The 16822-nt window shown below is 43.8% G+C and overlaps 1 pseudogene; it reads left to right on the top strand.

Annotated features, from left to right (window-relative positions):
- Window positions 1-10225: 10225 nt before the first annotated feature.
- LOC130017267 (uncharacterized) lies at window positions 10226-10337 on the top strand (annotated as a pseudogene).
- Window positions 10338-16822: the final 6485 nt, after the last annotated feature.

The following is a 16822-nucleotide window of genomic DNA, read 5'->3' as shown; positions in this document are numbered from 1 at the left end:
TTAAGCCTATAAGGATGACCCTATCTCTAGCCTGTGTTATTGTATCAGAATAAATATTGTGGTTAAATTCCTTGTGTGGAGCCCAGAGTGGAACTGTGGCTCTTATGAGTGGTATAAATGGCAAGCTACTTGACATTGGGCCTCATTTTTCTCATCTGTAAAATGGGAATGATAATGACTACGCTTTCCTTATGATTAGTCTGATTAAGGTTAAATTCTTCTAAAGTGAAAATTTCTCAAAAAATGATCAATTATTGTTTGCAATTAGGATGATGATTATCACTTATATTACGGCAGTGTTTAGTATACTTGAAGAATATGGACTTTATTTCTTTCTTACTTTTCAAATAATTCCTAAGTGCCTGTGTTATGACAAACTTTGACCTTGACATTTGAAGGAAATGTTGAAGAAGAAAGGTAGTATTCTTTACTAGAGAGGGAGAAAGGCAGCATAAGTGAATATATTAAATAATCAAGCAGATGCTGGTGAAATAGAAACATTTCTATGAACTAAACTGATGAAAAGTAATGGAGAAAAGCATCCAGTATTGCCTTAATTTTGTAAGGAAAGATCTCTGTCAATAATAACATTTAAACTGACACCTGAGAGTTGGGAAAGAGAAAGTTTTTTTTAAGCAAAATGGGCTTTATTGAAAGTAATTTAGAGAAATGTAAGGAGAGAGAAAGAGAGCGGCTGATGCATGTGCAAGAGAGAACCTGAGCTTCTTCAGAGTGATCAAAAACAGTCACAATTTTTAAAAGCCCAATTAATGTAGATGTAGAAATCTGGGGATCTGTTTAAAGACTAGTAGATAATGAAGAATTCTCAGATTGTATCAGAATTAACTCTGAGAGAGTATTTAAAATAGACAGTGAACTATGATCTTTGTGTTTTATTTATTCATATAGCATAATTTAGTAGTGAAAATATTTACATATGGAGGGGACAAGAGCTATAGTACAGCCAGCCCCCCAACTCCTGTTTTGTTCCCCGCCCCACCCTATATACTTCCTGGGAACCTCAAGAAGTGATACCTAAACTTAGAGTCTAGTTCCAGGAGTGACCGTTGAACACCGCTAGGTATGGAAAAAAATAAACAACAAAAAGATTTACACATGCCAGCGAACTCTTTTGATAATTGTATCTAAAGTTTTGTTCAAGTGCATAATTTTCTCCTGTTCTTTGTAGAACTTCAATCTATGTCTGATGCTATAGCAGTGTAGCACTGTGCTCCTGTTGCTCATCGATTTGCTTGAGCAGGCACTAGTAATGTCTCCATTGTGAGATTTGTTGTTACTGTTTTTGGCATATTGAATACACCAAGAGGAGCTTGCCACACTCTGCTGTGTGGGCGGATACTCTTGGTAGCTTGCCGGGCTCTCCGAGAGGGATAGAGAAATTGAACCCAGATCTGCTGGCCACGTGCAAGGCAAATGCCCTACCCACTGTACTATCGCTCCAGCCCATGTCTGATGCTAATGCTATCAATTCTTTCAAGAGCTACTCCAAATGACACCCCAATGTCGCTGCCATATTTATGGCCAGACTTCATTGTCTTAGGACCAGGTTAACCAAGAAATCAACCTGTAAAAATTTAGGTATGTGGGTCTTTGTAATAAATCATCAGACTTTCTCAAAGACGGGATGGATCACCTCCCCCGACCTCCAAGTGTTTTAAGAAGCCCTGGCAATCATGCCCATGAACTACCTCCAGCACTGTCATGTAGGCTCATCTACTGACCCTGTTCCAGAGACTCATAAAGACATGTCAAAAGAGTTCAACTAGGTGAAAAAAGTTTCTGGACACTGTCTTATGGCTGCAATGTCCAGAGCACCACAGAGGGGACTGGGTCATCCCAGCGCCCTCCCCAAACAAAGCCCTGGCAGCTGCTCGCTGCCGTACTCTAAAGTTCCTGCCATGCCTTTGGCAGGACTCCATATTTCAGGACCAAATTCACCAAGAAATTAACCTGCTAAAAATTTTGGGTATTTAGTCTGGAAGTAAGTGAAACCTCTGGACAAGAACTGAGTGCTTGGTCAAACTTTATAAGAAAACAAAAATGGGGAGTAGAAATGAATAGAAACTTCCTCAAAAAATAACTACAAATGGCCAAAAGTCACATGAAAAAAATTCTCTATATGACTAATGATCAGGGAGATGCAAATCAAAACAACAATGAGATATCATCTAATACCACAAAGATAGGCACACATGAAAAAGAATAAGAACAACCAGTATTGGTGTGGATTTGGGTAGAAAGGGACTCTTCATTCATTGTGGTGGGAATACCACTGGTCCAGTCGTTTTGGAAAACAATGTGCACATTCCTCAAAAAACCAGAAAATGAGTTTCCATACAATCCAGCAATACCACTCCTGAGAATATACCCCTGGGGTGCAAAAACACACAGAAGAAGTGACATCTGCACTTGTATGTGTATTGCAACACTGTTCACAGTAGCTAGAATCTGGAAATTCCCTGAGTGCCTGAGAACAGGTGATTGATTAAAGAAACTATGGTACATCTACACAGTGGAATACCATACAGCTGTTAGAAAAATGAAGTCATGAAATTTGCTTATAAATGGATGGATGTGGAGAGAATCATACTAAGTGAAATTAGTCAGAAGGAGAGGGACAGGCAAAGAATGACTGCACTCATTTGTGTGATATTAAAAAACGTAGAATGAGACTAACACCCAAGGACAGTAGAAACAAGGGCCAGGACGATTGGTCCACAGTTAGAAGACTGCCTCAAGGACTCGGGGAGAGGGCAGTTAGGATAGAGAAGGGACCATTATGACAATAATGGTTGGAAGGTATCTCTCTGATGGAAAATGCGTGCTGAAAGGTAAAGTACCAAATATGATGTCCTCTCAGTATCTGTATTGCAAACCAAAATGCCCAAAAGTATATATAGAGAGACAAAGGGGTGGCATGCGGTAGTGCTGGGAGGGATACAGGGATATTGGTGCTGGGAAATGTATACTGGTAGAAGGATGGGTGTTGGAACATTGTTTAACTAAAATCCAACCATGAAAGCTTTTAAACTGTGGATCTCATGGTGATTCAATTAAAAAAAATAAAAGAGGGTCTCATAAGTGAAGAATCCTGGCCGGCGTGCACCACAACACTGGAGAATGCTCCGGGCCCCAAACTGAGCAGATATCACTGGGGTGTCCCACATGGAGGAGGTGCAGCCTCTATGCCTTCTCCAGATGGAATCTCGGTAACCATGAGCTTCTACAAGTATGGCTCCAGTATGTGGGGACCAGGACTATTTCTCCGAACCTGATATACAAAGTGAGCAATGGAAAACAGATTATCTAGCATCTGCCCCTAAAAGGCAGGCTTGAATGGTGGTGGGAATATCCAAGCAAAATATAATGCCAAAAACTATAGAGAGAGCATCTGAATAATTGTCTGCTGTAGAGGCAGGGTAAGGATTGAAATGAAAAAGGAGGGGATAATGGGGATATTGGTGGTGGAAAGTTTGCACTGGTGGAAAGATGGGTCATCGATCATTGTATTGCTGAATATCAAACATGTGGCTATTGGCAGAAATGCGTCCAGACGACGCATTAAGTTTCCAGCACTGGGCCACCCCAGGTGGGAATGGGTTTTGTGCCTTGGGCTGTTTCCTCTGGTGTCTCGGTCGCTGCCACCATCTTCCAGAGGCCGAGGGACAGCCAGGGAGAAGCCCACAGTGATGAGGAACGTGGGGCCTCATGGGATGGGGGCTGAGCTGGCCCTTCCTCCTCCCCCACCCCTATGAGACCCAAATTGCCGCCCAGGAATGCGCCCTCTGGCTGCTGATCAAGCTGCTTATTGGCCATGATCCCAGAGACTCAGAAACAAAGCTCAGAACCCAGCAGCTTTTAGAAGAATCCTTCCAGATTTAATTGTTAAAACTTCAGAATTCCAAAATCATCATATGCAATTCATAATCAGCAGTAGAAAACAAATTTTCTAATGTTGCCTTTTCGGCAGATCTGAATGTTGGGGTAAAATCCCAAATAATAATGGTGGGTTTGGTGTCAAAATATTGAATGTAATCAAAGTAGAGGGAGAGAGTAATATGGCAATCATCTGCCACACAGGTAGGGGGAGGGTTTGGGATAGGGGGCATACTGGGGTTTTTAGTGGTGGAAAGTGTGCACTGGTGAAATGTTGAGTGTTTCATCATTGTATGACCGAGACTTAAACCAAAAACTTTGTAACTGCTCTTATGGTGTTTCAATAAAAATAAAAATAAAATAAAAATGAACTGAGTGCTGAAAGTAAAGGACAAAAGAATAAAGGGACAAACATGATAATCTTTACCTGTATTCAAAACCATAATGTCTAAAAGAAAAGAGAGTGAAAAAGAATATGTGTGTGAGAGAGACAGGCAGAGATAGAGAGAGAGTGAGAGAGAAAGAGAAGAGAGAGAGAGAAAGAGAGAGAGAGAGGAAAAGTGCCTGCCATAAAGGCAGATTGGGGAAGGGGTATGGTTGGAGGGAAGAAACTGGGGTCATGGTGGTGGGAAATTTACACTGATGAAGGGATGGTTGTTGGAGCATGACCGAAACCCAATTATGAACAGCATTGTGACTGTGTTTCTCATTTTGGTAAACAAAAATAATAAACGTTACTCCATGTCCATATACATTTCTTCATCTGTCTATAGTCTCCCCAGTCCAACTCATCATTTCCTAATTATCTAGGTTTATACAGCCCATTCTATAATAAACTTCCAGAGGTTTCATTAAATGTAAAATTCCCCTGATTTACAGGTTTACTATCTTTCATTTCCAAACTCCTAAGAGAAAAACACAATATAAGCCTATTCCCACTCAGTTCCTGACCAAACTCCAGGTTACACTCTTCATTTTTTCACTTCATTCTGTATTTCTCCATTTCCTCTAATTTAATTTAATTTTAAAGTAATATACTGTGATTTATAATGCTGTTAGTAATGTATTTTTTCAGCATATAATACTCCAACACTGAATCCACCATCAGTGTCTGCATCAATTCATCCTTGATCCAAGGGTCCCCTCATCACCCTATACCACCTCCTTATCAAAGTTATTTGTATCACTGTATCACTGCCATACTGTTGTTCATCGATTAGCTTGAGCAAGCACCAGTAACGTCTCCATTCGTCCTTGCCCTGAGATTTTAGCAGTCCCCCTTTACTCGTCCTTCCCAACAGTGCCACACTGGAGGCGCTTTCAGTCTTTCAGGGTCAGGGGAATGAGACCCACCAGTGCTACTGGGTTCTGGCATATCGAATACGCCACAGGGAGCTTGCCAGAGCTATTTGTGGAGGAGTTAATGATTATAATTCCACCCTAACTGTCTCAAGCCTAGATGGTGAACAAAATAGGAAATAAAACCTGATTTGTAAGCTTGATTATTTATATGGGTGTGAGCACTACTCCCACTTTGTTTCCAAATCCCAATGTGATGCCGCAAAATGTGGAATTAGGCAGAAATGTGCAGCCATGCTTCATGGCAGGGTTTCCACCATACAGATAACAATAGGTATAAGAGCTCTGGAGCACAGATGATAGTAAATTTGAGTTCTCTTCCTGAATTACATTATAAATTAATGGACTAGTGCATATACATTGCATGCTGGACTCTTAGAACATCATGGTTGGGAATAGCAACTAAGCACCTCTAAGTGTGGCCCAGGTATAAAAAAAGTAATCAGTATGTTTATCATTTTAATTCTAAATTAAATTCCATTATAAACTTTTGTATGTATGCATTTATATTTTAGTACTAATGTATGTTTACAAAATTGGCATGTAAAATTCCTGAAAATTTAACAACATGCTCTTATGAGCAGATAATTCTAAAACATCACTGTTTAACAAGGCATTCTTACATACTACTGATTGGATATTCATAATTATATAAAAATCAGGAAAAGTATGCTTTGTTCCTTGTCATATGGCTTGAGTTTTCTCTGGGTTACACTATTTGCCTTAGTAGATAGGATTAATTTCATTATATCTGTAATGTGGGTGGTGGTTTGTGTCCTAAATCTCTTTGTTTGGTTCCTGTCCTCTCCTTAATGTAATTAGTTTTCTCCCAGAAGTTAAGCAGAAATTCAACATCTCCTTTTTATCTTCTATTTATTCATCTATTTTAAAAATGATACAAATAAGTGGTATTTACTTTCTGTTGTATTTTGTAGATGTCCAGGTGTATCATTACCCTTTTTTCATCATTTATTTTATATTTGTGTATTAGTCATGACTATAGAATGTACAAGTTCATTGGATATGCCTACATATTTATTGCAAATCTATTGTTTCAGGAGCATTAGTTAACACATCCCTCACCCCATCACCTCACATAATTGCATTCCAATGGATACAGTAATTTTGGTTGGCATTTTCCCTTTTGCCCCTAACACTTTGACTATATAATCTAACCATCCTTCCAGTCTGCAATTTTTCTGTTAAGAGACACAGTGGTAACATTTTTGGGATTCCCTAGAAACAAACTTAGTTCTTTTTGCTGCTTTTAAAGATTCTCTATTAATCTATGGAGAGTTTAACATTACATGTCTTGGAGGGGATCTATTTTAATTGATTTTATTTTGTGACCTGTGAACTTCATGAACCTACATATTCAAATCTCCCTCAAGAGTTGAGGTATTCTTAGCCACTATATATTTAAATAGGTTTTCTGATTGATCTCCCACTTCTTTAAGGAATTATAGTTATTTATTAGCTGGTTCATTGAATGGCATCCCAGAATTTTATAATAATTTTTATATTTTTTGTTTAGCTCCTATGCTCTCTTTTTATAAATCTTTCTATACTGGAAATTTTGCAAGTTCTTTCTTCCAACTCACTGATTCTATCTTCTCTAGGATCTAGGCTATTGTTGATCCTATCTCTTATGTTTCTTTAAAAATTTTTTGTGTATTTTTCAGTTCCAATCTGCATGCTTTCTTATATTGATTTTTACTTTTCATTTCTACGTATTTTGTTTTTTAAATTGTGTTACTTTTTCATTAAATTTTCTTTCCTGTATTTTGAATCCCAATGGGTTTCCTTAAAGGAGATGTTTTATGTTCTTTATCACATAAATTGCAGATCATCATAGTTTTGTATCAATTACTAGACAAATTTTGTCATCTTTTAGTGATGTCATAGTTTCTTGATTTTTAAAAAATTCTTTTAAGGTTTTCATCAAATTGTTCACATTTAAAATAGTAGCTATCTCTTCTAATCCTTACTAATTTTTTGAACGTTGAAGTGTTTGTATGTTTGTATATAGATATAGGTCTATAGACATATATATAACATATATAACATATAATGTTAGCTTATATACAGTTTGTTGTTCTAATCGGTTTCTGTCTTATAATTTCTTTAATGAAAATATTATCTACTATAGAAGCTCTCTCATTTACAAGTTTTTCTAGTTTTCAAATGCAGCATTTTCTAGAGATTTCTGAATTGAAGCTGAGCGGGTTGGAGGTGGTTTGTGGACCACTGCAGAATCCATACCCAGAATTAGCTTTATGTCTTTTATATCATATATAGGCAGGGGAGATTTCTCCCCAGTTACTTGAAATTTAATACCATACTCCTAGAACTTCCACAAATTCCGTTTTTTGGTTTGCAAAGATAACAAATTCTTATTGCATGGGGCAAAAATGAGGAATATCTTATTCAACTATGATCCTTAATACTTAAAATCATTAAATGAAAGGCTTAATTCACTTGTAAAGTTTAATTTTCCATTATTTGAAGTACCCAAAATAGCCCTCATTAACAGATAATTAAGTCTAATCATTTGTGTGGTGAAGATTTTGGGTAGTATGCTCTACCCCTAAGCACCTAAATACTTAATTATGTGAAACTTATTTAGAAATAGAAATTTTATATTCTACTAAATTTGAATATCCTCATTGTTCCTAAACTTGGGTAAGAAATCCTGGGTTCACATCATTTATAGTTGGTTTTTAAGAATTAATCAGTCTCTGTCTAAACTAAGCAACACATTTTCTCCTAAATGTTAGTCTTCATGAATTACCAAACTCATCACTGATTTAATTGTCATCTGAACTTGAATTTTATGAGTTGTCATGTAACTGTCTACTTACTCATGCTCACCACTTGTGGCTACAACTGTAAATGAAATGTGTCCCGTGTGTACTCATTTTGTCTTTTCTAACTGCTACCTTTGGCCTAGTTCATACCTTCTTGCTTTTCGCTGGGCTACTTTTAACTGTTTTCTAATTAGTTTTTTGACATACCCCCTCAGTCACCACATTAATCCGTCTTCTTGGTTCCACAGAGCAAACATTCTGAAGTACAGGTCAGATCACACCATGTCCTTTAAAATAGGCCAGATGGCTTTGACACCATCAGGACAAAATCCAAATTCTCTCTTGTGCTATTTAGACCCTTCCACAATCTGGCTGCAATCTGCTTACCTATCTTTTGTTCTCAACAATTGCTTTCACTTTTGACATGCTGAAGTTTCCCTGATGAATACTTTAGTAGTATTTCCTCAGATATTAATAGGTTCTTCAACAAGAGTATATTTCCCATGGCTAAATAACTTGGGATAGTAATGTTTGCTAGACAATTTTTGTAGGACTTCTCAGTCCCTAGTTTTGCTGAAAAATATGACTCAAATCTATTTATTTGTTTATGTGTATGTGAATATGTATACTGAAACAAGTATGTAGAATTGAATGATTTTATATATTTTTTGTTAAATATGTGGAGAAAAAAAGAAACAATACAAATTTCACAGTAATATTATATGGAGAAAGCGAAATATGACAAAACAGGTTTATTTAAGAAGTTTTAATGAGGTGGGAATTGTTCTGTCTTAAGTGAGTTATTCAGTACACAGTTCAAATTTTTGCTGTGGTTTTTCAAACGTTAACACCTATGAAATCTAGATGATTTTGTAGGCACTTAGGGCTCAATGACAATTGTGGTGCAGTTGCTTTACTCTAGGAATACTTTAACCAATCTCCTTAGCTTTTGTTATTTTTTAATTTTTTGGCTTGTTTGAGAAATAATAGAAATCTAAGCTGGATATGCCTTTTTCATTACACTCAAAATAAAAATCCAATATTTTCTCTAGGTTTTTAATAGTATCTCCATTCAAGTTTGACAGTAATTTAAGGATCTTGTGACTGAAGCATTTATCCCATGACTTACTCCCTTGTAGAGCTAATTGTAAGATAGATGTTAACACACAAAGCTTGGGGTCATCATCTCGTAGGAGCACAGTAAATATTGCTAGTTGTATTTTCAGTGACAGCTAATAATCCACTTTGATGATGCATGCCACTAATATTTTTTTCTAATAAAAAAGAGTGATAATAATTACGAAACTTGTTTTGATAAATTCCTAAACTGATATGTATATCTGCATTTATTCTTTAATAGAAAAACACTTCCAGGAATCTTTAATTAAAATGTTTCATATTCTTCTCTTAACTGTTGTTGTGCTTAATTGTGTCTAATTTTAATTACTTATTTTCTCATCTAAATCATAAATTTTTTGTTTGTTTGTTTTTGGCGCAACATCTGGCAGTGCTCAGATTTTACTCCTGGCTCTACACTCAGGAATCATGTCTGGCAGACTCAGGGGATTATATGGGGTTCTGGGGATTGAGCCCTTGTACACAGATTGGTGTGTGCAAGGCAAGTGCCCTACATGCTTTCACTCCAACATGTACTATTTTTCAGTCTGTTGTTTGATGAATAGTTCTAGGTGACATATTTATCACATCTTTGAGACAGGATTGGAGTTTGCTTATATTGCTTATATTTGCCCTGCTTATATTGCCACAGCACTTTAAAATTATAAACATGAATACATATGGGAAATCATTCCATAGATTGTGATAGTTATTTGGCATTGGTCAAACAAATGACTGAAAAAGGTTATGTAAAAGGAAATCTCCAGTTTCTGTGTTTTCTGACTTTAGGTCAGAAGTGCTGCTTTGATTATTCATTTATGTAGTAGCAAGCATTCGTTTGAACCAGGACTCTGAGAAATTTTCAGATGTTTATATAGTCAAACTTGGAGTTCTCAGATTCACTTAGGCATTATATATCCTATTCATCACTTTTTTTTGAAACTGTAAATCTCAGGTTTATTTACTTCGCTATAATTCTGCAGTGTTTTTCTTATTAACTGATGTTTTCATTTGTATGTTTTTCCAGTTCTAAAAGAGCTACTACTAACAACTCTTGGCATTTTGGCTAAGATCAAGTGTACTATCTGTTCTTTTCAGTTTAATATCTAATATGTCCTCTATCCAAAGACAATATTCATTCATCATTCATCATCCTGTTAATCGTCGATTGTGTCGAGCAGGCCCCAGTAACGTCTCTTTCATCCTAGCCCTGAGATTATATTCAAGGCTTTTTAGGAGAATGAGACCCATCATTGTTACTGGTATTTGGCATATTTGGTGCGCCACGGGGAGTTTGCCAGACTCTGCCCTGTGGGCAGGCTATATTCAATAGCCTGCAAGTTTCTCTAGAGTAGGAATGAGATAATGAGATATCATAAAAAGATGTTCTGATAAGATGTCGCGCGGCCGCATTCGAGGCCGCGCGGTTCCGGGAGCTGCATTTTGTAGTCTCTGAGTCTTGGCCGCTGATGGGATTACACGGCGCCAGGGGGCCAGGTGGTGGGTGTGACCCCCGCCTACTGGAATTTGGAGGATCTGGGTGGAGGATGCTCGACTCCAATTCGAGTAGGCTTGGAGATCTCGGCCCCGGAACCCGCGTGGCTTTGTCCCTCTGCCAGTACCTTCATGTGTGCGGAGAGTGGTCTCAGCATGGTGGTGGCTGGTCCTGGAGGTCTTCGGCTGCCGGAGCCCTGGTCGGGGTGGGGAGGAAAGCTCAACCCGCTCCCCTCCAAGGGACCCCGGCGAGGAACAGCCAGGCGCAGGGGCAGGAGACTGACTGCACTGGTCTCGTCCGGGAGCTGCATTTTGTAGTCTCTGAGTCTTGGCCGCTGATGGGATTACACGGCGCCAGGGGGCCAGGTGGTGGGTGTGACCCCCGCCTACTGGAATTTGGAGGATCTGGGTGGAGGATGCTCGACTCCAATTCGAGTAGGCTTGGAGATCTCGGCCCCGGAACCCGCGTGGCTTTGTCCCTCTGCCAGTACCTTCATGTGTGCGGAGAGTGGTCTCAGCATGGTGGTGGCTGGTCCTGGAGGTCTTCGGCTGCCGGAGCCCTGGTCGGGGTGGGGAGGAAAGCTCAACCCGCTCCCCTCCAAGGGACCCCGGCGAGGAACAGCCAGGCGCAGGGGCAGGAGACTGACTGCACTGGTCTCGTCCGGGAGCTGCATTTTGTAGTCTCTGAGTCTTGGCCGCTGATGGGATTACACGGCGCCAGGGGGCCAGGTGGTGGGTGTGACCCCCGCCTACTGGAATTTGGAGGATCTGGGTGGAGGATGCTCGACTCCAATTCGAGTAGGCTTGGAGATCTCGGCCCCGGAACCCGCGTGGCTTTGTCCCTCTGCCAGTACCTTCATGTGTGCGGAGAGTGGTCTCAGCATGGTGGTGGCTGGTCCTGGAGGTCTTCGGCTGCCGGAGCCCTGGTCGGGGTGGGGAAGAAAGCTCAACCCGCTCCCCTCCAAGGGACCCCGGCGAGGAACAGCCAGGCGCAGGGGCAGGAGACTGACTGCACTGGTCTCGTCCGGGAGCTGCATTTTGTAGTCTCTGAGTCTTGGCCGCTGATGGGATTACACGGCGCCAGGGGGCCAGGTGGTGGGTGTGACCCCCGCCTACTGGAATTTGGAAGATCTGGGTGGAGGATGCTCGACTCCAATTCGAGTAGGCTTGGAGATCTCGGCCCCGGAACCCGCGCGGCTTTGTCCTTCTGCCAGTACCTTCATGTGTGCGGAGAGTGGTCTCAGCATGGTGGTGGCTGGTCCTGGAGGTCTTCAGCTGCCGGAGCCCTGGTCGGGGTGGGGAGGAAAGCTCAACCCGCTCCCCTCCAAGGGACCCCGGCGAGGAACAGCCAGGCGCAGGGGCAGGAGACTGACTGCACTGGTCTCGTCCGGGAGCTGCATTTTGTAGTCTCTGAGTCTTGGCCGCTGATGGGATTACACGGCGCCAGGGGGCCAGGTGGTGGGTGTGACCCCCGCCTACTGGAATTTGGAGGATCTGGGTGGAGGATGCTCGACTCCAATTCGAGTAGGCTTGGAGATCTCGGCCCCGGAACCCGCGTGGCTTTGTCCCTCTGCCAGTACCTTCATGTGTGCGGAGAGTGGTCTCAGCATGGTGGTGGCTGGTCCTGGAGGTCTTCGGCTGCCGGAGCCCTGGTCGGGGTGGGGAGGAAAGCTCAACCCGCTCCCCTCCAAGGGACCCCGGCGAGGAACAGCCAGGCGCAGGGGCAGGAGACTGACTGCACTGGTCTCGTCCGGGAGCTGCATTTTGTAGTCTCTGAGTCTTGGCCGCTGATGGGATTACACGGCGCCAGGGGGCCAGGTGGTGGGTGTGACCCCCGCCTACTGGAATTTGGAGGATCTGGGTGGAGGATGCTCGACTCCAATTCGAGTAGGCTTGGAGATCTCGGTCCCGGAACCCGCGTGGCTTTGTCCCTCTGCCAGTACCTTCATGTGTGCGGAGAGTGGTCTCAGCATGGTGGTGGCTGGTCCTGGAGGTCTTCGGCTGCCGGAGCCCTGGTCGGGGTGGGGAGGAAAGCTCAACCCGCTCCCCTCCAAGGGACCCCGGCGAGGAACAGCCAGGCGCAGGGGCAGGAGACTGACTGCACTGGTCTCGTCCGGGAGCTGCATTTTGTAGTCTCTGAGTCTTGGCCGCTGATGGGATTACACGGCGCCAGGGGGCCAGGTGGTGGGTGTGACCCCCGCCTACTGGAATTTGGAGGATCTGGGTGGAGGATGCTCGACTCCAATTCGAGTAGGCTTGGAGATCTCGGCCCCGGAACCCGCGTGGCTTTGTCCCTCTGCCAGTACCTTCATGTGTGCGGAGAGTGGTCTCAGCATGGTGGTGGCTGGTCCTGGAGGTCTTCGGCTGCCGGAGCCCTGGTCGGGGTGGGGAGGAAAGCTCAACCCGCTCCCCTCCAAGGGACCCCGGCGAGGAACAGCCAGGCGCAGGAGCAGGAGACTGACTGCACTGGTCTCGTCCGGGAGCTGCATTTTGTAGTCTCTGAGTCTTGGCCGCTGATGGGATTACACGGCGCCAGGGGGCCAGGTGGTGGGTGTGACCCCCGCCTACTGGAATTTGGAAGATCTGGGTGGAGGATGCTCGACTCCAATTCGAGTAGGCTTGGAGATCTCGGCCCCGGAACCCGCGTGGCTTTGTCCTTCTGCCAGTACCTTCATGTGTGCGGAGAGTGGTCTCAGCATGGTGGTGGCTGGTCCTGGAGGTCTTCGGCTGCCGGAGCCCTGGTCGGGGTGGGGAGGAAAGCTCAACCCGCACCCCTCCAAGGGACCCCGGCGAGGAACAGCCAGGCGCAGGGGCAGGAGACTGACTGCACTGGTCTCGTCCGGGAGCTGCATTTTGTAGTCTCTGAGTCTTGGCCGCTGATGGGATTACACGGCGCCAGGGGGCCAGGTGGTGGGTGTGACCCCCGCCTACTGGAATTTGGAGGATCTGGGTGGAGGATGCTCGACTCCAATTGAGTAGGCTTGGAGATCTCGGCCCCGGAACCCGCGTGGCTTTGTCCCTCTGCCAGTACCTTCATGTGTGCGGAGAGTGGTCTCAGCATGGTGGTGGCTGGTCCTGGAGGTCTTCGGCTGCCGGAGCCCTGGTCGGGGTGGGGAGGAAAGCTCAACCCGCTCCCCTCCAAGGGACCCCGGCAAGGAACAGCCAGGCGCAGGGGCAGGAGACTGACTGCACTGGTCTCGTCCGGGAGCTGCATTTTGTAGTCTCTGAGTCTTGGCCGCTGATGGGATTACACGGCGCCAGGGGGCCAGGTGGTGGGTGTGACCCCCGCCTACTGGAATTTGGAGGATCTGGGTGGAGGATGCTCGACTCCAATTCGAGTAGGCTTGGAGATCTCGGCCCCGGAACCCGCGTGGCTTTGTGCCTCTGCCAGTACCTTCATGTGTGCGGAGAGTGGTCTCAGCATGGTGGTGGCTGGTCCTGGAGGTCTTCGGCTGCCGGAGCCCTGGTCGGGGTGGGGAGGAAAGCTCAACCCGCTCCCCTCCAAGGGACCCCGGCGAGGAACAGCCAGGCGCAGGGGCAGGAGACTGACTGCACTGGTCTCGTCCGGGAGCTGCATTTTGTAGTCTCTGAGTCTTGGCCGCTGATGGGATTACACGGTGCCAGGGGGCCAGGTGGTGGGTGTGACCCCCGCCTACTGGAATTTGGAGGATCTGGGTGGAGGATGCTCGACTCCAATTCGAGTAGGCTTGGAGATCTCGTCCCCAGAACCCGCGTGGCTTTGTCCTTCTGCCAGTACCTTCATGTGTGCGGAGAGTGATCTCAGCATGGTGGTGGCTGGTCCTGGAGGTCTTCGGCTGCCGGAGCCCTGGTCGGGTGGGGAGGAAAGCTCAACCCGCTCCCCTCCAAGGGACCCCGGCGAGGAACAGCCAGGCACAGGGGCAGGAGATTTTTGAGAGAAGGAAATAGAATAGGAGCTTGCTTTTTCCGTTCCTTGCATTACCTGGTATTGCAGTACCTCAGCGAATGGTGCACAAAGAGAAATAAATAAAAGAGCTGCTATCTAATATAGTCACAAAAACTATTTTTCAGTTGTTTGCAGTACCAAGCATAGTTCTAATTAACAGATAATTAATACTAATAATTTGTGTGCCAAAGATTTTGAATGGTATACTATACTCTAAACATTTAATACCATGAGGATTCTTTAGTAATAAAAATTTTATATTCTACTTAGTTTTAATATCCTTATTTTCCCTAAACCTAGGTAAGAAATCCTAGCATTGCTGACTTTAATGTTTTTTTAAAGAGAAATCATAAGTACTAATACAAGTTTACTAGCCTAAATTATTGCATCACTTAATCACTTAATCCCCGTTATTCATCGATTTACTCGAGCGGTTGTCCGTAACATCTCCATTCATCCCGGTTGCGTGCTAGCATAGCCCAATGGTATCTGTTCGTTCTAGGAACATGCAGAGCCTCAAACTGATCATTCAGGGTCTTGACTAAGAAGTCTGACCATCTTGTAGGTGGGCGTCCACGCGATCTTTTGATGTCCTGTGGGATCCAATCAGTAATGGCTCTAGTCCAGCAGTTGTCTGTAAACCTCATTACGTGTCCAGCCCATCTGATTTTTGATGTCTTGGCAAATGAGACAGCGTCCCTGATTCTTGAGCGTTGACAAAGATCAGAACTCTGGATTCTATCCCTCATTTGAGTGAATTGTGTTATTCCAAGCATAGCTCTTTCGATTCCTCTTTGAGAGACCCGAATAGCGTTCTCATCCTGTTTTCGTAGGGTCCAGGTCTCTGAGGCATATGTTAATGCAGAAAGAACAGTGGAATCAAAGAGATGTGCTTGTAGCTGGAGGTTCTTTGTACTTTTAGTTATTTCTTCAATGCTCTTGAAGGCATTCCAAGCCGCTCTCTTCCTCCTGCGCAACTCAGGTGCCAGGTCATTTATCATGTTGATTTCTCGACCTAGGTATATATAACTGTTGCATTCGGAGATGGTGGTTCTGTTGAGAGAAAATGGAGCGTCAGGAACAAGGCTGTTTCTCATAAACATTGTCTTCGTAAGATTCAGCTGTAGTCCGACCTTTCCACATTCACGGTCAAAGTCGTTCAGCATTTGTGCCGCTTGGCTAATGTTTGGTGTTATTAGAACGATGTCATCAGCAAAGCGGAGGTGGTGTAGTTGCCGACCATCTATCTTCAGTCCCATGCTTTCCCATTCCAGTCATTGCATGATGTTCTCAAGGGTGGCACTGAAGAGTTTTGGTGAAATGGTATCACCCTGCCGAACCCCTCTCTTGATATGGATGATTACTTCTTTGTAGAATGGTGAGATCTTGGTAGTGAATCTGCAATAGAGCTCACGAAGGATCCTGATGTATTGAGTTTGTACGCCCTGATTGGCTAGGGCTTCCATGACCGCTTCCGTCTCAACAGAATCAAAGGCCTTCTTTAAATCAATGAACGTTAGACAGAGCAGCATCTTGAACTCCCGAGAAACCTCAATGAGCTTAGTAATCATGTGGATATGGTCGATGGTACTGAATCCTTTTCGGAATCCGGCTTGTTCACATGGTTGTCCTTCATCTAGTGTTCTGTTAATCCTATTCAGGATGACTCGAGTGAATAGTTTGTAGATGACAGACCACAGGCAGATTGGGCGATAGTTGCCAATGTCGTGGATGTCTCCTTTCTTGTATAGTAGTACAGTCCTGCTGGTTTTCAATTGGGTTGGAACCTTGCATTCAGACAGGTAGCGTGTGAAGAGCCGAGCCAATGTATTGATGAGTATCGATGGTAAGTTCTTCAGGTGTTCAGGTCTGATCTTGTCTGGGCCAGGTGCTCTTTGTTTCTTTACAGACGAGATGGCATGTTGGATTTCGGAAGGGAAAACATTGGGAACGACATATCCATCATGTGGTATGTGGTATGTGGGCAAGTGGACGTGGCTATTAAAGAGATCTGAGTAGAAGTCATGAATAATCTTCTCCATTGCCCTTCTGGAAGATGTGATAGATCCATCATGATGTTGGAGGGCAGTCATCTTGGTTTTATAGTTGGTGAAGGACAGGCGGGCATTACGAATGCTTTTCCCAGCTTCTGCCGCATCTACCAGTACTGCTGCTCTCTTGTTTTTGAGGTCATCCTTGATGACTTCTCTGCACTGCTTTGCCA

This window comes from Sorex fumeus, unplaced genomic scaffold, assembly GCF_029834395.1.
Source record: "Sorex fumeus unplaced genomic scaffold, SorFum_2.1 ptg000183l, whole genome shotgun sequence".
NCBI lineage: Eukaryota > Metazoa > Chordata > Mammalia > Eulipotyphla > Soricidae > Sorex > Sorex fumeus.
Note: the sequence above shows the minus strand (reverse complement) of the source record. Positions and strands in the feature narration are given on the sequence as shown.